Source organism: Nicotiana tabacum, unplaced genomic scaffold (genome assembly GCF_000715075.1).
Source record: "Nicotiana tabacum cultivar K326 unplaced genomic scaffold, ASM71507v2 Un00490, whole genome shotgun sequence".
Classification (NCBI taxonomy): Eukaryota; Viridiplantae; Streptophyta; class Magnoliopsida; order Solanales; family Solanaceae; genus Nicotiana; species Nicotiana tabacum.
Genome location: NW_027438727.1, coordinates 1 through 23270, shown reverse-complemented (window position 1 = coordinate 23270; position 23270 = coordinate 1). Strand labels below are relative to the sequence as shown.

At 35.3% G+C, this 23270-nt stretch overlaps 1 long non-coding RNA gene across 4 annotated transcripts; it reads left to right on the top strand.

Annotated features, from left to right (window-relative positions):
- The first annotated feature begins 19351 nt into the window (after nt 1-19351).
- On the top strand, nt 19352-22897 carry LOC107816487 (uncharacterized). 4 transcript variants are annotated; one of them, XR_001654966.2, is made up of 3 exons: nt 19366-19605; nt 19886-21140; nt 22645-22897. It is a non-coding gene; the product is annotated as an uncharacterized LOC107816487 (long non-coding RNA). The 4 variants fall into 4 exon arrangements; XR_012707328.1 differs by lacking the exon at nt 22645-22897 and adding an exon at nt 21267-22637; XR_012707329.1 differs by lacking the exon at nt 22645-22897 and having other exon boundaries at nt 19367-19605; nt 19886-20044; nt 20838-21055.
- The last annotated feature ends 373 nt before the right edge of the window (nt 22898-23270 follow it).

The window sequence follows — 23270 nt, the reverse complement described above, 5'->3', positions numbered from 1 at the left end:
CAACATATATGTTGTTCACTCTTTTTCCCTGCAAAACTATCTTGTCAGTGGTAAGATTAATCATAAAGCATTTTGTAGAGGTGAATGCTACCATGTTACCTCTATCACATAATTGTGATACACTTATTAGACTATACTTCAGTCCATCTATCAAGTAGACATTCTCAATAGAGTGAGAATCAGTCTTACCTACCTTTCTAACCCCAATGATCTCACCTTTCTTTCCATTTCCAAAGGAGACATTACCTCCTTTAAGGTCCTCAAGTGAAAGGAATTGGTTCTTGTTTCTTGTCATGTGCTTTGAGAAACCACTATCCATATACCATATTTGGCTGCTCCCCTTCACTTGGACCTGCAAAAGAAAATCAGGGGTTAGTCTTAGGACCTCAAACTAGTTTGGGTCCCTTTCTATAGGAAAAAAGATGAATCAGATTCGTTTTAGCCCAACTTGGTAGCCTATTCTTCCCTTGAACAAATTCTTTGTTCTTTTGACTTGCCTTTTCTTTTGCAGTACATTCACTTTTATAGTGACCTGTTTAACCACAATGTGTGCAACTCTTATTCTCAGAAAGTGTGAGGTACTTGTTTTTGGGATCTCACTCAGGTGCCAGGTTCCTAAAGCCAAGTCCTCTTCTGTTACTACTATGGTGTTCTTGTAGCCATGAAAGTGCATCGGAGGACCTGTTCCATTTACAAGTTCTATCTAGCTCATTCTTGACCTTTCTTAGATCATCCTTTAGGATTCTTACCTACTCATCCCTTTTATACAACTCATCTTTCATTTTTCCTATATTTTCTTATAGAGTGAGTTGTGTGTGATCAGTTGTCTTTTTACCTGTTCCTACTTTCAGTTTTAGATTTTCAGATCTAAGATCTAGAACAATTGAGTCAAGTGCATGAACTTGGTTATTCAACACAGTATTTTCACTTACAGTTTCACTAACCCTAAGTTCTAGGTTTTTGAACTTAGCCTTCAAAATCACATATTCTTTAGACAACTATTCCCTTTCATTGTTTACATCCTCAAATTCATCAATTAGTTCTAGAAGTAACTCAGATAACCTTTTTTAAGACAACAATTTAATCTTGTCTTTGAGATGAATTACATTTACCTAAGTTTCTTCATCAGATTCTCCAATGGCCATACGTGCTTGTTCATCCTCATCCTCATCATCTGAGCTTTCATCTGAGTGTTCTCCCCAAGCAGCGACCATAACCTTGGTTGATCCTTTGTTGTTTCTTTTCTTGGGTTGAACATGTTCCTTCGTTCAGCTCTTTCCTTCTTCCATTCAATTTCCCATAAAGGACAGTTCTTGATGTGGTGATCAGTTTTTCACAATTGTAGCAACCATCATTTGTTTGCTTCTCAGGAGCTTTTGACTTGCTATAGCTTCCACTTCTTGAAGAACCTTTTTCTCTCCTTAGGTACTTCTTGAAGTCCTTGGTGATCATAGCCATTTCATCATCTTCTAGATCAGAACCTTCAGTGATTTTGAGTGCCAAGTTGTAACGACCCGACCGGTCATTTCAAGCATTTGCACTTCGCTTGGAGATTTGGGGGCATGAGTAGCTCTGTATGAGGTATTATGACTTATGCGAATCGTCAGTTTTGGTTTTCAAGTTATTTGAAATCGATTTGGAAGAATGAATTTCATGGTTTAAGCTTTAAGTTGGAAGAGTTGACCAAGTTTGACTTTTTTGAATTTAACCCGGAACGGAGTTTTGATGGTTTCGTTAGGTTCGGATGGTAATTTTGGACTTAGGCGTATGCCCGGATTTGCATTTGGATGTTCTTAGAAGGATTCGGCACTAATTGGCAAAATTTAAATATTTAAAGGTTTGAAAAGTTCATAAGTTTGACCAAGAGTTAAATTTGTGGATATCGGGTTTGTATTGTGGTTCCAAAAATTGGAATAACTTCGTTATGTTATTTGGGACTTGTGTGCAAAATTTAAGTTCATTCCGATGATTTGTTATGTTTCAGCGTGAGTTTTGGAAATTGAAAGTTCAAAGTTCATTTAAGTTTGATTTGAGGTGCGATTCATCTTTTTGATGTTGTTATGCATGATTCAAGGCCTCGAGTAGGTTCGTATTATGTTTCAGAACTTGTTGGTATATTTAGACGGGATCCCGAGTGGCTCGGATGAGTTTCGTACGAGGTTCGGATCGTTTCAGATCATTTTTTTAAAAGTTGGGCAGGTCTATTCTGGTGTGGTCGCACCTGCGAACCACTGGGCGCAAGTGCGATGGTCGCAGTTGCCAAGCTGAAGGTGCATAAGAGGAATTGGTATCCCAGTGTGAGGTCACCGAAGTGGAAAGAGCGCAGATACGGACCCTTGGCTCTCACCTGCGATTGCACAGAAGCGAAAGAAGTTTCGCAGGTGTGAGGGCCGGCTGTTGAGTGTGGATTTGTAGATGCAGGAATTGGCTCATAAATACGAGGCCGCTGGAGCGGAAGTTTTTACGCACATGCGAAGAGGCGTGGGCAGAAGATAAAATCATGGGTTTTGAGGTTATTCTCATTTTCGGATTTTGTAGCTCGAATTGGGCGATTTTGTAGAGATATTTTTCCACACGCCTTGGGTAAGTATTTTTGGCTCACTTGTGATTATATTTCATGAATTAATCTTCGTTTTCGGCATTTGCATTATTGATTTTTAAAGAGAAATCGTAGGAATTGTCTATAGTTTCATAAAACGAAATTTTGAAATAGGAATGTCGGTTCAGAGTCGGATTTGAGTGAAACTAGTATGGTTGGACTCGTAATTGAATGTGTTGTCGGATTTTGTGCGTTTCGTCGGGTTCCGAGATGCGGTCCCGGGTTTGGCTTTTTGGCTCATTTTAGGCTTTTGATTAAAGATTCGACCTTTATTGATCGGGTTGTTTCCTTTTGCATTATTTGATATATTTGAGTTGGTTTTGGCTAGTTTCGAGCCGTTCGGAGGTAGGTACGCGCGTGATGGCATTTTTGGAGCATCGTTTGGCTTGATCGGTATTGGATTTGGCTTGTTCGAGGTAAGTAATACTTTTAAACTTGGTGTTGAGGGTATAAAACCCCGAATTACGTGTTATGTAATTTGTTTGGAGGCGATGCTCATGCTAGGTGACGGGCGTGTCGGCGCGCACCGTAGAAATTGAGACACGGTCGATTCCGTAGAGCAGTGTAGTCAATTAACTTCTATTTTTCAATGTATTTGTCATGTGTTAAAGAAACTGGGCTGTAACTCATGTTCAAAATCATGCTTAGGAAAATGTTGGTATTATTGGAACCCACCGAGGTCATTTCTGCTGTCAAATTATATCTTTAAATTGTAATTTCGTGCTTAGTTATGTACATTCATTGCATATCATATCTCAGTCTTTGTTGTTACTTATTGACACATCACATCATCATTTTGGGATAGTTTCATGACATAGTGAGCCCGAAAGATTGGAGAAATTGATGACTGAGTGAGGCCGAGGGCCTGATTGTGAGGTTATTGATACTATAACACGTGAGTTGTCCGTGTGGATCCAGATGTTGATACTTTAGCATGTGAATTGTCCGTGCAGATCCAGATATTGATACTATAGCACGTGAGTTGTCCGTGCGGATTTAGTGCTTGGGCTGAAATAGCCCCTCCGGAGTCTGTACACACCCCCAGTGAGCGCAGGTACCTATTGAGTGCGAGTGCCGAGTGATTGGGAGGATTGAGTGGATTGATACTCTGAGAGTATGCATATGGTTGTTCAGTATGTTGTACTGCATTGACATGCACACTTGACATACAAGCATAAAGACGCATTTTTCTCATACTGTACGGTATCACGTCATTCATGACTTCTCATACACATTGACATGTAGGCACAGAGATGTACTTTTCCTCATGCCATATGATAATAAAACATTTACCTATTGAAAAGTTTTGGAAGGAAAATTATGATTTTACAAAACTTACTCATATTTTGGTATTTTCGGCAAAAGATTTGGGTTTTCACTGTTAGACTTGAAAAGCATATCTATTTTTTGGAACTGTGAACGAGCTGAACATTTTATTTTTGAGTTATTTCCTATACCACTTTTATTATATTATTATGACTTGTTGTTGGATATTGGTGTTGAACTTTGACCTATGTTCCAGCTCGTTACTACTTTCAACTTAAGGTTAGGTTTGTTACTTATTGAGTACATGGGGTCAGTTGTACTCATACTACACTTCTGCACCTTGCGTGTAGATATTGGATGTTGATGTTGCTGTGATCGACGTAAGCAGGATTTGAAGACGTACCTGCATTCCGATTGTAGCTGCCTCTTATTCATGGTAGCTTTAGATTTATAAAAATATGTTTATATATTTCGAACAAATGATGTATTCATTTCTTACCAGCTTTGTAAATTCTAATCTTAGAAGCTCATGATTTGTACTACCAGTCCTTGAAAATTTTGTATAAAAGCAATTTTATTATCCTTTCTTTTCTTAATAAATCTCATCTAAATTGTATAGTTGTTAATTGGTTTATATGATGGGTTGGGGTAGGTGCCATCACGACTAGGTAGATTTTGGGTCGTGACACAATCTTATTTCCTTCTTAGGTACATCCATTTTCATGGTTTGTCTCCTAAGTTCATATTCAGTGAGATTTCCAATTAATTCATCTAGTGGGAGAGTGGCAATATTTTTTAATTCTTGAATGAAAGTGATTTTGCTCTCCCAAGTGATAGGCAAAACCCTAGTCAGTATCTTCTCGACTCTATCTTATTCAGGAATAATCCTTCCAAGAGACTTTAGCTCATTTGTCAGTGTAGTAAACCCTGCGTACATCTCTTGAATGGTTTCTTCTTCCTTCATAACAAAGTTCTCATATTGAGAATACAGTAGAGTTCCTCTGGATCTCTTCACCTGAGGTGTTCCTTCATGAGCCATTTGTAATATGTCCTAAATTTTCTTAGCAGTGGTACAACTTTGGATTCTGCTGTACTTATCTGGAACAAGTCCACAAATAAGCCATTTATAGGCTTTAGCATTCTTCTCCCATTTCTTCAATCCTCAGCAGCGCAATCGGCTCTTGTCTTTGGAACCTCTACTCCTTTAGTATTTATCTTCAAGGTAGCCAGTGGACCATCGGTGACGATGTCCCATAGCTCATAGTCCTCTCCTATAATATGATCTCTCATCCTGTTTTTTCATTAAGAGTAGTACTGGCCATTAAAGAGTGGTGTCCTAGCAGTGGATTGCCCTTCCCAGTTTCCGGTAGTGTAGTCATCTTGATCTTCTCCTAAGGTGTTACCCTATTTAAGGATAACCTAGCTCTGATACCAAATGATATTTTATCTTCAATGCCACATAAGAGGGGGGGGGGAGGGTGATTTGTGTGGTGTTCAATTTTCGCATGCACTGATTATAGAAGGACCTGGTTCTTCTAACTGTTCCTTATACTACTGTTATGGAAATAGTAAATGCGAAAAGTAAAGAGCACAAATATTTTTACGTGAAAAACACCCAGCTCAAAAGGTAAAAAAATCACGACCTACTACTCAGTAGGATTTTCCCCAACACTTCACTAAATCACTGAGTCAAAACAGCATTTACAAAACTCTTTGTAAACCTATGGATTACCTCTAATCCCGTTGTGACAACCAACCTCTAACTGTTGCAACAACTTTAAGTTAACTCTAACTTGAATACTCACATTACCTAATACAATTGCCTCTAGATAAAGCTGAAAGGTACAATTTAAAAAGCCCTACTACAATTGAACTATAATAAAAGACAGACACTTGGAACTGGTTGTTCTATCTAGTTTATGTAGCTTCAGGTTCACACACTTGAATAACACAAGAATTGTTTGCAAAATACCTTGCTATTTTGCTCTCAACTCACGTTTAACTTTAGCATTTGCGCGTCACTTGTAAAATGAGAACATCCTGCAATATATAAAGTTAGTAGAATGGGAAATAACTAGAGTTCTAATGCTATACTCTTCCATGGTGGAGGAGTTAATAGTTATCTTCAACTTCTAACTCCTCCCTTATCTTGGATGAAGTTCTCTTCAAGTAAGGAGTCCTTCTCCTTATCATTTATGTAACCTTTTCGATCAGAAGATATCAGATATAACAACTTAAGCTTATCTCCTTCACGTGCATTCCTTATGCTCGAATCTCCCCGTGTTTGTGTACACTGTGTATGGACCTTTTTTCATGCTTAAGTTTCTTTATCAATCATCAAAACAAACTTCACTTGGGCTAACAAATTCTCCCTTCTTGATGATGATAAACTCTGTGCTTTTCATAAGTATAGGCCCTGTGTCAACTCAGCTCAACATTATGCATCTTCTTGATGCCATCAATGAAACCAATTACTTCATATAAAAAAAAACGGTATAATTAATTTTATATTAACAATCAAAACAAATATTGTAGTTGGGGTAACAATACAATACGGTACAATAGGTAACAACTAGGGGTATATAAATGAAACCGACAAACCGCACTAATCCGATAATCCGAGTCAAACCGAGAAAAAAAATTCATGGTTTGGTTTGATTGGTTTGGTGTTGGAAATAAAAACCCGACGATATTTGGTTTGGTTTGGTTTTAACTAAAAAAAGTCAAACCGAAACTAAACCAACCCGACATTATATATATAAAAGTTTTAAATATATTTAATACATGAAAATATTTATTGTAGTGTAGTTTATAAATATTTCTTAAGATTTTTCATAATTTTATCTTTTAACGTATTATTTCAAGCTTTGACTTATAATTTTTGGATGCTCCAATAAGTTTTATAGTCTATAAATGTTAGTAACTCAAATAAATCCTAAACCAATTGTACTATGAATAAAAATAGTGTTGGATATCTATTTTTTAGTTTTTTCATGGTTTAGATAAAATGCATAATTTATTTTTCTTTTAGTGTTTAGTCATGTAAATAATAGTAGTTATTGGTCGTACTTATTTTAGCAACGTATTAGTAATTTTAAATTATGTTTATTTTCATTATGGCTTATTAATAATATTTATTTTATGCGATTTTCTCATCTTTATTGTTGAATATTTTAGTTCAATACCATGAATCATCTCATATTTATGTTATTTTATTAAAAAATACCTTATATAGTTCTGTCTTACTAGGATGAAAGAAATATTTGGAGCACAAATTATATGTTTTGTGCTCTGAAGACTTTATGAAAAAAAAAATCGAAACAACCCGAAAACCCGAAAAATTCGAGATTTAAAAACCCGACATTTATTGGTTTGGTTTGGTCTTTCGATTTAATAACCCAATATAATTGGTTTGGTTTGGTAATTAAAAAATTCGAACCAACTCGACTATGTATAACCCTAGTAACAACCATCCAAACAATACGTAAAGGAGATGATGAAATCCACACCAAGCCTTCTGCTATTGTTGCCAAAAGGTGACCTAATGAATGTAACTTCTGACTGATAATGAAAATTCTACATCTTAAAATAAAAAAATAAAAAGGAAATTTTAAGTCTTAGGTGACTTTCTTTCTTTTCATTCTTCACGACTTTGCCTATCTTGCTGGAGAATTTCAAAATAAACTAATGGTGATCTTCAAATTAAGCATGCTCCTTGATTATTTTATCATATACACCTATTAACTTATATTAGCGCACATATCTAGTAATTCAATCACCAACGCTGATATGAAATGATTACCTAGCATTTTTAATGAATTTGTTGTTTGTGAAAAGGTGATCATTGAAATAGTACAATGAATCACTGCAAAAGTTTTCCTTCCACTTAAAATTTTCTCTCTATAATTTTACTTTTATCAAAACTCCTTTCTTTAAGCTACAATAAGAAGAGATAGATGAGAAGGCTGGAAATGCTTAATTTGAAATCACGGTTTGGGGGTTTGGGGGGGGGGGGGAGTGGGGGGTGTACCCTTGACAATTCTTTGGATAATAGTATAGGTCACTCACAAAGACTTTCTTGAGTTTAGACTTTGACTCAACCAATAAACCCAGTCGCAATAATTTTCGTTATTCTTATTATATACTCCCTCGGTTCTATTTTACTAGTTCTCTATTGACGGTAAACCCCTCAAAAAATTGTTCATAAAGAATTTGTTTTACCAAATTACTAAATTAACCGTCTCAATAGTTATTAAAGTTGTATCCTTGCTAAGTACTTAATACCAAGGATAATACAGGAAGAAAATAATAAATCTTTTTTGATTTGTTAAAATAAACAAGTAAAATAGAAAATTTATTTTTAGTATAAGCGACAAGTAAAAGGAACAGACGAAATAGTTGAACAACAAATTAGGAATTTGAGTATTATTAGAGAGTTCATAATTCGTGCTTTAACATTAATTTATCAAATATAAGTATTATGCTATACATTAAAATTATAAATCAAATTACAAAAAAGGAACAAATTCATTACATAGTGTTATATATTAATCACCCACCCATTAGGTAATTAGGTTTGTTTGTATACATACTCCTGTTAGTATTATGGTAATTCCAAACCCCTCGCCGCTGCTCAGATATATGTGCCAGAGAGGCTGTTATTTCTAAGATATATGTGCCAGAGAGGCTGTTATTTCTCCCTTTTCACGAGTGTTTCCACCAATGAATTGAGTATTGGACAATCTTCTTTTTTACAGGGTTTTCCAGGTATGAGAATTCACAAACATGCACACCTGATCTAAAACAGCTTCCTCGCCTTTGATTCATCAAGGTATTTTTCTTCCAAAAGCTGCATTTTTGTTTGTGGCATTTGAAGAGTGATCAGATTGTCACACTCATCTTTGTTATGGATTCTGAGATATCTGTTTGGTCAAGATCATAGAAGGCAATGCTACTCTGGCTCAAATGCAGGTGTTGACCAAGGCCAATCAAGTTAAGTTTGGTCTGCAGCACAGGGGTCAAGAAAACTTGGACTCAGGTTTACTTGATGTATGAATCAATGTCTGGTGTAACGTTCAATCTTGAGCTGAGTCATCTTCTTTGTTTATGCTTTTTTATAGTATTTGAGTTTTTGCTTTTATGGATTTCTTGTGGACAAACTCAACCTTTAGCCCCCGCAAAAAAGGGAGTGCATCGGCGACGATGTAGTTGTAGTAATCATCATACAAGGTAGTTGGTCATGCAAGCATTAGAAAAGTTTTTCTCTACATTCTTCATAAGTCTTTCAGAATGATTTTGGCAAATAATTTCTGAAACACTCAGTAAAACTTCTTAGGTTTTCTCAACAATAAGTTGCTAGAGTAAAGCATCTTCATTAATCATCAAACATAACAAGAAGAATGATACCACAACACTTTTTTCCTTGCCTTGGTAAAAACACAAAGAACCCTTCTTTAAACTACGAGAGTAGACAACACATACCACCACTTTTTCATGTCATAGTGATAACAAGTTATTAACACTATACTATTAAATAACTACCAGAGTAGAAGACTGAGAAGAGCTTAAAGAGATGGCAAACTCACTGCGCAGCTTTCACATCGACATCGGAATCAAGAGGTTTATTACCACCTGCCAAAAAATAAAATAATAATTATACTTGAGAAACGCAACGCAAGGTTGGCCCGAAACAAATTTAGAGCATCATTTTTTCTCATCATCACTTGTCTATATGCAAAACAATTTTGGCAGTTCCAATCTGCACAGAGCAAAAACCTTGAACCAGAACATGCAGACCTTGCTTTCGATAAAGACAAGTTGCAATGAAACGGTATTTGGATTTTTTAGGTATAACATAATTTTGAAAGAATTTACCAAATGAACCTAATTAGCTGCTGAAAGATCAGTGAAAACTAAAGAACCGTCATCAAAGACATGATGCTCAAATGCACCCAGGACTCATATAAAGATGGACCTGAAGTTTCAAGAATCTCAACCCTCTTTAGCAAAACCTGGCTAAGTATTAGATATAAAAATTGTGGACTAGACCAAAGACCTAAAAATGCCTGTGTGTTAGGTTGTCCCAGTAAGAACATTTGAATTATTTTACTTATCAAAGAAGAATTTGGCCACTGAGGACTTCACAACAAATCCTACCTAACCTATATGTAGATAGCTTCTTAAGAAGTGGATTGCTTAAAAAGACAAATTCCAACTCATTTATTGAAGTACGACTAATGAATTGTGTGAATCATGTCTAAAGAAGCTTATATCGTTATAAAAGGATACTCTTTCGATAAGGTTACACTTTTGTTATAGAAGGATACTTTTCTTTATTTATATTAGCAATGCGCCTTCTCCGATGCATACCTGATTGGTTTTCCAGGACAACCACGTAATACTTTTTTAATGGCTATGAGATTCAAACTAAAGACGCCCCTTAGCTCCGATACCATCAGAAAGAATAAGTGAAACGATAGAGAAGATTTGAGAGCATGTGAAGACTTAGTTTATAATGCACATTTTATTATAACTATAGCTATAAATATTTATGCGATGTATAACAATATGTTACATAAATTATAACTATTTATGTTTACTAACAACAACACAGTCAAAGTATAGTCTCTTTTATTTTTGACAACTGAAAATATACTTAAGAAAAAAGTATAGTCTCTCTTCCAATAGCAAACCTCTAGATATTGTTTCACCATAAGTCAATGAAAATAATGACAGCGGGAGAGAGTAGTGGACGACTCTGAGTAAAGAGGAGCCATTGAGTTTCAAGGCGAAATCCCTGTTGGCCTCCCCGCCATTATGCAATTCCTATGGTCTAATCTCCAAAAAATTGAAGGTCAGATGACTGAGGAGTCAGTACATTGATTTATGCAAAATGCTCGTTGACTCTCTTGTGAACAACTTGAAAAGAAATAAAACAAAGGCGTATGATGGCACAGAGAGCTGTTTTCAGGGATATTTGGAACTTCACCACTTCTTTAAACCTTTTTACTAAACATGGACTTTTTCTAATGATTTAGATTATTCGGTGCTTTTTCTAGAAAGCTGCCTTTTGTCCCAACACATTCTACTTTCTAAACAACTTGTATACGGGGCTTTTCCCTTTTTTCGTGGCAAACCTTACACAACCATAAAGGCTCTTAAAAGTGAATTAGCCAACATTTTGTTGTTAAATAAAATAAAGAACTCAAAGTGCATCATTTTCATTCATTCACTCATTTAACAATACGGGAAAATGCATGATGTTGATTGGATCTAATAATGAGGTTTTGAGGAGCATAGCAACAAAGGTTTTTCCAGCATCACTAATATACATTGGCACATTGGAATATAACGGCCAAATGGAGTGAATACACCACACCCCCCCCCCCCCCAAAAAAAAAAAAAAAAAAAAACCAAACTCCCAATCAATCCAAGAAAACCCCAACAAGGAACAAGGTTATAAGAGGAAGATAGCATAATCAAATAATCAAGCTGTCCTAAAGGTGCCATTTCTAATGCAGCTGCGAGCAGGGTCAAAAGTACATTGTATCATATTAGGGATATCAAATGCATTTGTGATTTTATTTCATAACCCCAACAAGGAACAAGGTTCTAAGGGCAAGAGGGCATAATCAAACTGTCATAAAGGAACCATTTCTAATGTAGCCACGAGCAGGGTCAATGTACATTGTATCATATTAGGGATATCAAATGCATTTGCTGATTTGATTTTATTTTTTATTAGCAAACTCACAGATGCATTCGCTGATTTGAGTCACAAAGCAAAAACAAACAAAAAAGTAAGATTCGCTGATTTGAGTCACAGATGCATTCCAATCTCCTGCTTTTGAAGCCTCCCCCCCCCCACACACTTGTTTTTTGTTGTGAAGTCTTTCTCCTATTTTGCAGTATTCTCCTCTTGTTCTTTTTTAGCTTGTGGGGCCGTTTTGCTTCTTCTTTTTTTTTTTGCCTTTTTCCCTCGGAATCTTTTTATAATCATACAATTGGGGGTTCTTATTCATTGCTACATTCAAATAATATTATTAGTAATTATTTACAAATATTTGCCAAAAACCAAGATATTTTGAAATAAAACTAAATATATCATGCATTATTAATTAGGGAAAAGTTAACAATTCTCTAAAACTTTAACACTATTATGAGTTTATTTTCTCTTTTGAGTTGACATTTTCTTTAAACATATCAACATGAAGCAGATACTAGAGTTATATTGAATTTGATGTAGGATTGTTCTCTTTGCATGTCATTTCTTTCCTATGTAGACTAACCATTAAATTATGGTAGTACTAATATCTCCATGTTCAAAGTTTATTTCACATGAATGGAGAGGGTAAACCCTTAACAAAAACTATTCCTTTTTTTTTTGTCTCTTTGATTTCCTATTTTTTGGGACAATTTCTGCCTTAGAAAAATATTATGCTTCGCCAATAAAGATTTTCATTCTCTCTGTTTTGACATTTGATAGGTGTATATATAAAATCTTTTTCTAGAAACTGAAACTATGAACAAAAGATCAGACTGAGTTAATCTAGCAGATGGGTGATAACCATACCACAAGAAAGATTTGTGGGATCATCGGCACTTTTTATCATGAAATTGATGACCCATGAGGACAACTTGACTTGTTCTTGGTTAGAAGGAAGTAAACTAAGAAGGTATCACGCTGGGAGAAGGTAGAGAAGGATCTTGTTCTTGGAAGAAGAGTGGTTGCTATAATATGTGCTAAGACACGAGTTTCAAAAAAACATCATTGGGTCCTAGTTGACTAAGGAGAGAGTCAGAGGGTGATTCAGCTATACACCTTTCATCTTGATCAAACAAGAGGTTCATATACCTTTGGAGGAGGCAAGGAGAGAAATTTTTTACAATCCTAGAAGTCAAAGAGTTCCTTCACTTTGCAGTTGAGGTTGTCCATGACATTTAGGTCAAAAACTCTGCCATGAGCGACAGACTTGTCTTTGAAATCAATGAAGGTATCCTTGTTTGGAGTATCCTAGAAATTTAGGTCAAACTTAAGAGAACTGGAGAGATCAGTTTTGGGCTTTTTGTGAGTGAAGGTTTCAGGAAGGTCTGCCATGGGTCGTTTTCCTAAGGCCTTCTCATTGAGACTGCAATCATCATCTGAGAGATCTTGAGAGGAGGCAAAGTCCTCGGAGTGGTCTGATCCTAGATTGACTGGTTCAGGTGGTTGTGAAGAGGTTTTTGCCCTAAAGCGAGTACTTTTGCGGGTGGAAGCAAAGGGAATTTTGGAGTGATTTGCCATGGTAGGGTTTGGAACAGGATATTGGAGATACAAACAATGTGATAGAGACAGAAGAAGCTTTGAACTTAAAACAGGTGATAAATTGTGGTTGAGTACAAACAAAAAGGCGTCAGAGATTTGACGCAATGATTGACCGGTCTCTGAAAAGGTGTAAAAAGGTGTGAAAAAGGAATAGCAATAGACACACAATTAATGCATCTTACATAATTAAGAAAATGATTAAACTAAGATACATTAATAATTAAAAAAATCACAAAGGCCCTAAAGTTATGGGTTTATGGAAATAATGTCAAGAGAGTCTCGTAATGCATAAAAATTGTCTTCTATTAAGGGTTTTGTAAAAATGTCTGCTAATTGTTTAGTGGAACTTACAAATAGTAATTCTATGTTGACTTTAAGAACATAATCTCTAATAAAATGGTACTTAATATCCATATGCTTAGCTTTAGATTGATGCACAAGATTCTTTGATAGACAAATAACATTAGAATTATCACAAAATATTTGAACAAGCTTAAAACATAATTCATAGTCACCCAATTGATGAGATATCCATAGCAATTGAGCACATCATTGTCCAATTGCAATGTAGTCTGCTTCAGTTGTGGAAAGAGCTACTGATCCATATTTCTTACTATTCTAGGAGATTAGTGCTTTTCCCAGTAATTGACAAGTCCCCATTATGCTTTTTCTATCCTTCTTGTCACCTGCAAGATCGGCATATGAAAAACCTTCAAGTTTAAAATTGTTAAAGTGAGGATACCAAAGTCCGTAGGAGGTGGTTCCAATGAGATAGCGAATAATTCGCCTTGCTACTGTTAAGTGAGATTCTTTAAGAGCTGACTGAAACCTGGCACATTTACAAACACTAAACATAATATCTAGTCGACTAGCCGTAAGATATAGTAGAAACCCAATCATTCCACGATACTTGGTTTCGTCTACTGATTTTCCATGTTCATCCATGTTTAAACTTATGGATGGACTCATGGGAGTTCCAATTGATTTGGCATTGCTCGTCCAAATTTTTGAATCAATTCCTTTGTATACTTGGTTTGGCAGATAAACATTCCACTTTCTGATTGATTGATTTGTAGTCCAAAGAAAAATGTCAGCTCTCCCATCATACTCATTTTGACCTTACTCTGCATGAGATTTGAAACATCCTTGCACAAAAGAAGATTAGTACTACCAAATATGATATCATTTACATAGATTTGAATAATGAGATTACCTTCAGTAGATCTCTTGATAAATAAAGTAGTATCCACCTTACCTCTGGTGAACCCATGATTAGTTAAAAAAGAACTCAATCTTTCATACCAAGCTCGAAGAGTTTGTTTGAGTCCATAAAGAGCTTTAGCTAGCTTGTACACATAATAAGGAAATTGTGAGTTTCAAAACAAGGAAGTTGTTTTACATATACCTCCTCATCAATAAAACCGTTTAGAAAATCACTTTTGACATCCATTTGAAATAGTTTAAAACCTTTGAAAGATGCATAGGCAAGCAATATACAAATTGATTCTAACTGTGCTACTGGTGCAAAGGTTTCATCATAGTCGACTCCTTCCTGCTGTGAGTAGCCTTGAGCTACTAGTCTGGCTTTGTTTCTTACTACCTTTCCTTCTTCATTTATCTTGTTTAGAAATACCCATTTTGTTCCGACTACAGTAGCATTTGCAGGCTTAGGAACTAATTCCCAAACTTGGTTTTTGTCTGATTGATCAAGTTTGTCCTGCATGGCTGCTGGAGTCCTTTAGGGCTTCATCAACTTTCTTTGGTTCTACTTGAGAGATGAGTGCAATATTTGCTTTCTTTTTGAGAGACCCTCTAGTTTTCATCCCTTCGCTTGGATCCCCAATGATGAATTTTTGAGGATATTCAGGCTCACTTCTCCATTCATTCGGTTAGGTTTCAACTGTTGAAGTAGTCGACTCTTTTTGTGGTTCAGCAGGAGTGATCACAGGTTCATTAGTCGACTGCGTGACTATAGCTGGGATATCAGTCGACTTCTGTGGTTTATTTGTCTGTGATACTTCTTGGTTGGTGTCTTCATCACTTATAATGATTCCTTTCTTGGCCATAGAGTTATTTTCATCGAATATAACATGCATTGATTCTTCTACAGATAATGTATGTTTGTTGTAAACTCTAAATGATCTACTGTTAATAGAGTAACCAAGAAAAATACGTTCATCACTCCTTGGGTCAAATTTTCCAAGGTTCTCCTTACCATTATTGTGAATGAAACACTTACTTTCGAACGGGTGAAAGTAGCCAATATTTGACTTCTTACCTTTCCATAATTCATATGGAGTCTTCTTCAAAATAGGTCTTTTGAGGCACATGTTGAGAATATGACATGATGTACTTACTACTTCTGCCCAGAAGTGATTTGGCAGGGAATGTTCTAATATCAATGTTCTTGCCATATCTTGTTAAGTTTTATTCTTGCGTTCAACTACACCATATTGTTGAGGTGATCTTGGGGATGAGAAGTTATGTGTATAGCCTTGATCACTACAGAATTCTTCAAAGGATCTGCTTTCAAACTCTCCTTCATGATCGCTTTGGATGGTTGTGATCGGATCCCCCTTTTCTCTTTCAATTATTTTGCAGAAAATCTCAAAACTTTTTAGAGCTTCATCTTTATGAGATAAGAAAATTACCCATGTAAAACATGAGTAGTCATCAACAATAAAAAAAAGCATAAAGTTTACCTCCAATGTTGGCAGTTCTAGTAGGTCCAAACACGTTCATATGAAGTAATTGCAATGGCTTGGTAGTGGACACAGTATCCTTAGTTTGTTTACCAATCTGACATGCATCACATACATGATTTCTAGATAAGTTAAGTTTGGGAAGACTAATAACTAAATCATGCTTGGACAGTTTTTCAATAAGATGCATGCTTGCATGACCAAGTTTTTTATGCCAAAGCCATGGATCGTCAAAAATGGATGCTAGACAAATGCGACTATCTAGATTTTCAATGACATCAAGAATATAGACATTTTCATACCTTTTTACTGGAAGAATAATTTTACCTGTTTCATCCTCAATGGAACATCCTGTTTTCTTGAATTTTACTTTATATCCAGAATCACATAGCTGACTTATGCTCAAAAGATTGAAGTTGAGTCCATCTACAAGATATACCTCTATGATATCACAATTATTTCCGAATGGAACGGCACCGGTACCAACTATCCTTCCTTTTGAATCATCACTAAATTTGACATTTCCACCATTTATTTTTGTGACTTCTTTGAACAGATTTTTGTCACCTGTCATGTGACTAGAACACGCATTGTCTAAACACCATTTTCCTTTGCAACTTTTTTTGTGATGTTCCTGCAAAATAGAATTGTCACCTTCTTTTAGGTACCCAATCTTTCTTGGGTCCTTGTTGGTTAGTTCTACTAGGATCAGGATTATTTTTGGGTTTCCAAATCCATCCTGAAATATTAGATTTACGAAATCGACAAAAGGAATATTTTTGTCCAAATTTGCTACAGTAATGACACGTAGGGGTTGATCCAGTTTTTGATCTACCACCTGTGTTAGTACCTACGGACTCAGCTCTAGCCAGTCCTTTTTCAGTTGACTTGAAAGTCATCTGGTTAGACTTGACTGAACTATGACTGGTGGATTTGCGCATGTCATTTAGTTGCATTTGCAATTCCTGAACTTCATCTTGAAGTACATCTCTTTCGATTTCACAGACTTCAAGCTTAAGTTCCCAATATTTCTTTTCCCGATTGAGTCTCCTTAATTCATTCAACATTTTTTGAGACTCTTTTAGAGTAAGGTCAAGAATGTCTTGCAATTCATTACATCTATCGCATTTATAAGATCTTATCTCGTGCCATGAAACAGTTTTTAGTATTTTTCTTGCATTCATCGTCTGATGTATCTTCATCAGTCCAGCAGCCAGAGTATTTGTTCATGTCATTTTCCAAGATGGTCATGAAGCATAGATTTGCTATTTCTTCGTGTTTTGAACTATGTTCATCACTCCAACTTCCGAAGGATTTGTTTTTGTTGAACCCTCTAGAGGCTTTTATTTTAAGATCTGGGCATTCAGCTTGAACATGCCCATACCTTCCACACTCATAACACTTTTCATCATTCCTATTTTGTTCATTGTATTGCCTAGTTCGCCTAGATGGCATCCTTTGTCTTCTTGTATTTCTATACCTTCTCATTAACCTATCTATATTTCTTGATACCATAGCAATTTATTCTTCAAGGGCTTCTGGATCATCATCAATATCATTTTCAGCTCCTTCAGTTGTAGATTTGAAGGCAACCGTTTTCTTCTTTTCTTCCTGACTTGTCTACTTGAGATGGGTTTTCTCGAATGCTATAAGATCTCCTCTAAGTTCATCATATGAAAGTTTGTTTAGATCTTGAGATTCGAGTGCAACTACTTTCATCTGCCAAGTGATAGGTAAACTCCTTAGGATTTTTCGAACTTGATCACCACTTGAATAGGGTTTACCAAAAGCTTTCAGATTGCTAATGATTTTGCTGAATCTTGCGAACATTTCCTCGATGGATTCTCCTTCTTTCATCTGGAAGAGTTCATAGTCATGAACCAACATGTTTATCCGAGTTTCTTTCACTTTGCTGGTTCCATAGGTGACCTCCAATTTGTCCCATATTTCTTTAGTCGTATCACGACTGGAAATCTTCTCATACTCTTCTCCACTTATAGTGTTATACAACAGGTTTCGTGCCTTAGCATTAACCTGAACAACCGTCATTTGTTCGTCTATGTATTCATCTATATCTTCAGGATCAGCAGGTGGTTGAGCTTCTTCTGGTAGTGGATAGTTTTCCTTTTTATAACACTTCTCAAAACCTTTCACAGCATAAGATTTTGCATAGATTTCCATTCGCACTTTCCAATGAGTTGTCCATTGAAGTATAATGGTCTAATTTGTGACGTCCCCTCTTGAAAGAGTGATCCAACGATTATTTGATTGGCCATGATCTTTTCTCACAAGCAGTTAAGCAAAAGTGTGAGACCTGCTCTGATACCAATTGAAAGTGCAAGAGGGGGTGAATTATAATTTTTCTTTTCCTTTTCGAGGTAGTTGACTAGTTTGAGTTCTAGTCGACTAGACTTATCACGAATAGAATGTTAAAGATAAATTGCAAGAAGTAAATGACACAATATGTTTTATACCGGTTCGGATTCAGAGTGAATCCTACGTACAGTCCCCTTGGGTTTGAAGGGTGATCTCTTTCAAATATGAAGTGGCTTAGTACAGATGAGTTGATGTTGTTATACACCAACAACTTATGTCACTCGTTCTTCTCTCTATAATTGATACAATGCCTCACTAGTGTTCTTTTCTCTCTCTCTCCTCTTCTTTGTTACACAAGGAATCTAAAGCAGACTACAGTGTTTTGTTTGAAGTAGAACAAAGAGGTTGAAGTTGGGTTGATCAAAGTATATCATTTCAAAGATAGTGCAGTAGGTATTTATACTTCTTGAGGCCTTCAAGTAGTGTATATCTGTTTGAGAGATTGCGAACCCAAGGGAGTTGTATTCAGAAGGATTCGAAGATTGATTCTTTCCGAGATTGATTCTTCTGCTGACTTATCTTGACTCACGGGATTGAGTGATTTTTTCCTTAAATGAGAGAGTATTCTCGTTGCCAAATCCCTTGATTGATGCCGTCGATTGACGTCATTATGTGGGAGAATCTTTAGCGGATGATTTCGTGCTCGTAATCTCCTTTGATTTAGATCCTTCCTATAATAACTCTTTTAATTGATTTTGCTATCTTCTTTGATTGATTTGTCCGCTTATCTTTCCTTTTTGTTGGATTCATTTCCTCCATTTTATTGCTCAGAAACTTTTCCTGCACATAAGGAGTAATTGGTTATTTTGCATCATTGAAATTTAGTGAGATCTAACAGATGGTAGTTTAATACAAAGTGCTTACTGATACATTCTTTAGATAAACATATTCTTAATTAGTTAATTTTACTTTTTCAAAATTTCAGAAGAGAATGGGAAAAGTAGTTAAACCTATCGGAACGGTTCCTTTTGCAACGACTATATAACCGTTGCTATTGCAATCTATTGCGACGGATTTAACCGTTGCATTAGGATGTGGACACGCTTTTGCAATTAAACCGTTGCATTAGCGTGATAACCGTTGCACCATAGCAATAGATATATCTGTAGGGACGGTTGACTGGAAAAATTATCTATTGTGACGGTTCCTAATTTTCCTACCCTAGGTTTTCCCTTTTTTAATTTCTCCAATTCAAAGACCACTCTCCAATTTCTCATACAACTCATACAGGTCACAAGAGAGACGCTCACCATAACTCATAGAAGAACTCGGTGAAGATACAATATGAAATTTATTCAACGATGCTGCAGGAAGAGACCGAAAACGCAGAACTAAGATCTCTCTTGGAAGACATCAAGGTCTAAGAACGCACCACAACTTTTCTCTACTTGTTTCTCCCCTTTTTAGTTAGTTTAATTAGCTAAATCTTGCTCTTCGATGGTGAGGTTTTCTGAAATTTTAGGGTTCTTGGTTTGTTAGCGTGTGTGCGTGCTTTATTTTTGGGGGTTTCGAAGATTTGGGGTTTCTTTATGCAATGCAGGATTTTTATTTTAGGGTTCTTGGTTTAGCTTTTTTATTTTCGTTCTTGCCACATTCTCAAAACCTTTTAAATTCTATGATCTCATTCATGTATTACAGGTAGAATATGCTTCAGGACCTTGAAAAGCAAAAACCCTCTGCTTTAAGACTGGTAAGAGCATCACCAAGACAAGAGTTTGTTCAACTGATTAATGAACTCGTTAAGGGTTCATAAGAGTTTCTCAATTTGAGCATCCTGTTTTTGACAAGATTATTAAGGTAAGTGTTGAATTTTTTTGCCGTCTTAAATAGAAAATAGTTCAAATGTTGAGATAGTAACTTTGAAAATATTGAACTGAATCTCATAGAGTGGATCGCACGGTGCTTTTGTAGTGCTAGTTTAATGAGCATTTTAGCTTAATGGGAAATAATGTAGAAAGCATGTCATTTTAAAGACAAAAGAGGTCACATAGCACAAAATGTTGATAAAATTTTCAATCCTCTTACTGCACTCTCCCTTAATCCAGATAAAGTAATCTGGCAAATTAGTTTCTTGAAGTGAACCCATATCCTAAAGCATAAATGGTTATCAATGTCCTAAAGCATAAAAAGTTATCAAACAGCAAGGCATCTCAGTTGCATTTTACCACAGGGCTTTTTGCTGCGTTTCATACCATTCTCATTCACTTGTGTTATTATCTCTAATTTTTCTTTTGAGCAATTTTAAGGTTCTAATATCATATTCGTAGATAACTATGTGAATTTTAAATGAGTTGTTATCAGCATATTTCTATAGAACCTGTCTAGTTGTACAGCTTTGCACTCATGTGCCATGTGCCTGGATTTCAAGTCTTCTTTTGGTGCTAGTTTCAATTTGCTTGTTGATACTGCAATACTATTGTATTATCTTGTTAAAGGTTAAAACGTTCTTCCTGTTCTAATATTGTGATAAGAAAGTATTAGGTCTAATATCTAGCAATTAATAGGTGAAACTAATTGTTGGATATGAATGTGCGAAGTTGGTATATATCTGAAGGTTAAATACTTATATACATGTCATTTATTGGTTAAGTCTCGAATGATGTAGATATGTTCGTTTGGAGTTCAATAACCAGTTTTCTTAAAGACATGTAAAGGGCGAACAAGATGGTTAGCTGCATTCTCGAAGTTGTTCTTTTACTTTTGAGCTGCAATTTGCGGCTTTAAGTTGCTATGTAAGTTCTATCTTAAAGCTCCATGAACGAGCTGGTGTGATGTTGTTTTGCACTATTTTAAGCTGGTTCCAGAGGCGTTTTACAGTTGCCTTTCAATTGAATAAGTGAGCCTATGTTAACCAAGTCTACAAGAGCAAAAGTTGGTCGCAGCTTGAGAAAAGGTATTGGTGTTTATTGGATTCTAATGCATCCTACAACTAAATATCTCATCCGCCTTTTGTGAAATTTCTATTTAATTTGGAGTATTTATATGCTTGAATTTTTTCCTATCTACACATTAACAATAGGAGATAACATCAAATGGCTGTAATCACCCCAACACTAGGATAATCTGATTAATAAGTCGGCATTGGCCGGTGGGAGTCGAAGGTAGCAAGTTTCTTTAAGAACAAAGAAACAGAAAATAAATGAAGATTTCAGAGTCATGTTTAAAGGTTTGATGATCCCTTCATTTTCAACATGGAACTTAAGTTGCTTAGAAGAATATAGAAATGCTTTAATTTTTGCATTTCCTGTGCATGATGTTTGTATGCATCTCTCAGTTTATGTGTCATAGAAGAGAAGTTTATATTTCCATTTCCTTCAATTCCACTATCATTTAACCATCTGCAGACATCATCGAACTCCAAATCATCCAAGGAAAGATCAGTAAAATATATATATATATAAAAAAGAGAGAGATGTGAAGTTTGAGAAGTAAATTCCATAGGATTCTTGATTCTTGGAGTTAAATGAATAATAAGGAGGACCATACTTTTGTTCAATTTTTTGTGATCAGAATATGGATTGTTTCTCTGAAAGAGGTTTCATCCTAAAGCTGATAGTTAGAAACAACAGACGGCTAGAATTGTTCATATCTTGTAGTTAGCAATTCTTAAATATGTTCTCAATTACTCCCTTCGTTTCAATTTATGTGAACTCATTTGACTGGGCACGGAGTTTAAGAAAAGAGAGAAGACTTTTGAACTTGTGGTGTAAAATGAGGCACATATATTTTGTGTGGCTATAAATCATTGTATAAAGGTAAATTGTTTCCAAATAAGGAAAGAGGTCATTCTTTTAGGCATGGACTAAAAAAGAAATAGGTTCACATAAATTGAAACGGAGGGAGTATAATTTAACCTTATATGAAATAATTATTTAATCATTAGTGGATGGAAAGATGTAAATCTCCTGAAGTGGTAATGATAATTATGAGGCAAAAGATATAATCCTAGATTTTAGTAAAAGCTACGGAGCAGTACTCTTGGTCAAAGGAAGGCACCAGATAACTACAAATATTATTTTCTATTTTTTATTAGATAAATTTAAATCAAAACGTATCTACTAAATGTATACTAAGACAGAGTATAACGTAAATATATGAGATTTCCTTTCATTCTTCTCGTAAATTCAATTGTTACCATAAATTTCTTGATTTGAATCTTCTTCTAGGATAGTGGTGCACATTCTGTAGAACATTTAAGCTATTTTTTCTTTAATATACATTTTACCTTACTAAGTAATATGTAATATGTAATATGGAGAAGATCTTAATATTTTTCTGCCTGCTTAATGTACATTCTGCCTAATGATGTATTTTTACAGTAATATTTTTGCATATATGTTGAGAATATATTCTTCTGTTAAAAAATTATTAAATTATTTATTTGTCATCTTTTGTAGGTGAAGCAAATGAATGTGAAGCAAATGAATGAAGGATAGACGAAAGCATTGAAGAATTTTCTTAGGAGTATTGGTTGATCATTATTAGACCTTCAAATGTTATAGGAATTCTTTATTCTCGAACTTCTTGCTATAGGAATTCTTTATTCTCGAACTTCTTGCTATAGTGTATGCTAACTCTTTAAATAACATTGTATACTTTGTTGTTTTTATATAGTTAATACTAGTTGGAGATTTGAGGTTCTGATTTTAATTGATGAATAATTTCCTTTCATGATTTATATAAAAATTTAATATATTTTATTACACAGGTAAATTACTTATAACCAAATAGGAGAATAAATATTAGATTCCACAAAACCGTTGCAATAGCTTCCATAAACTGTGGCAACAGCCTTCCAAAATCGTTATAATAGCCTCAATAAACTGTTGCAATAACTCCTTATAACCGTTGTGATATATAACTTGAACCATTGCTAGAGCATTACAAACCGTTGCAAATAGCTAAAAATCTGTGGCATAAAATGATATTGCAACGGTTTGCAACTGTTCCATTAGGCTACATAACTGTTGCAATAGATAAGCCTATGGAAGCGGTGCAAAAACCGTTGCAGTAGATACGCTTA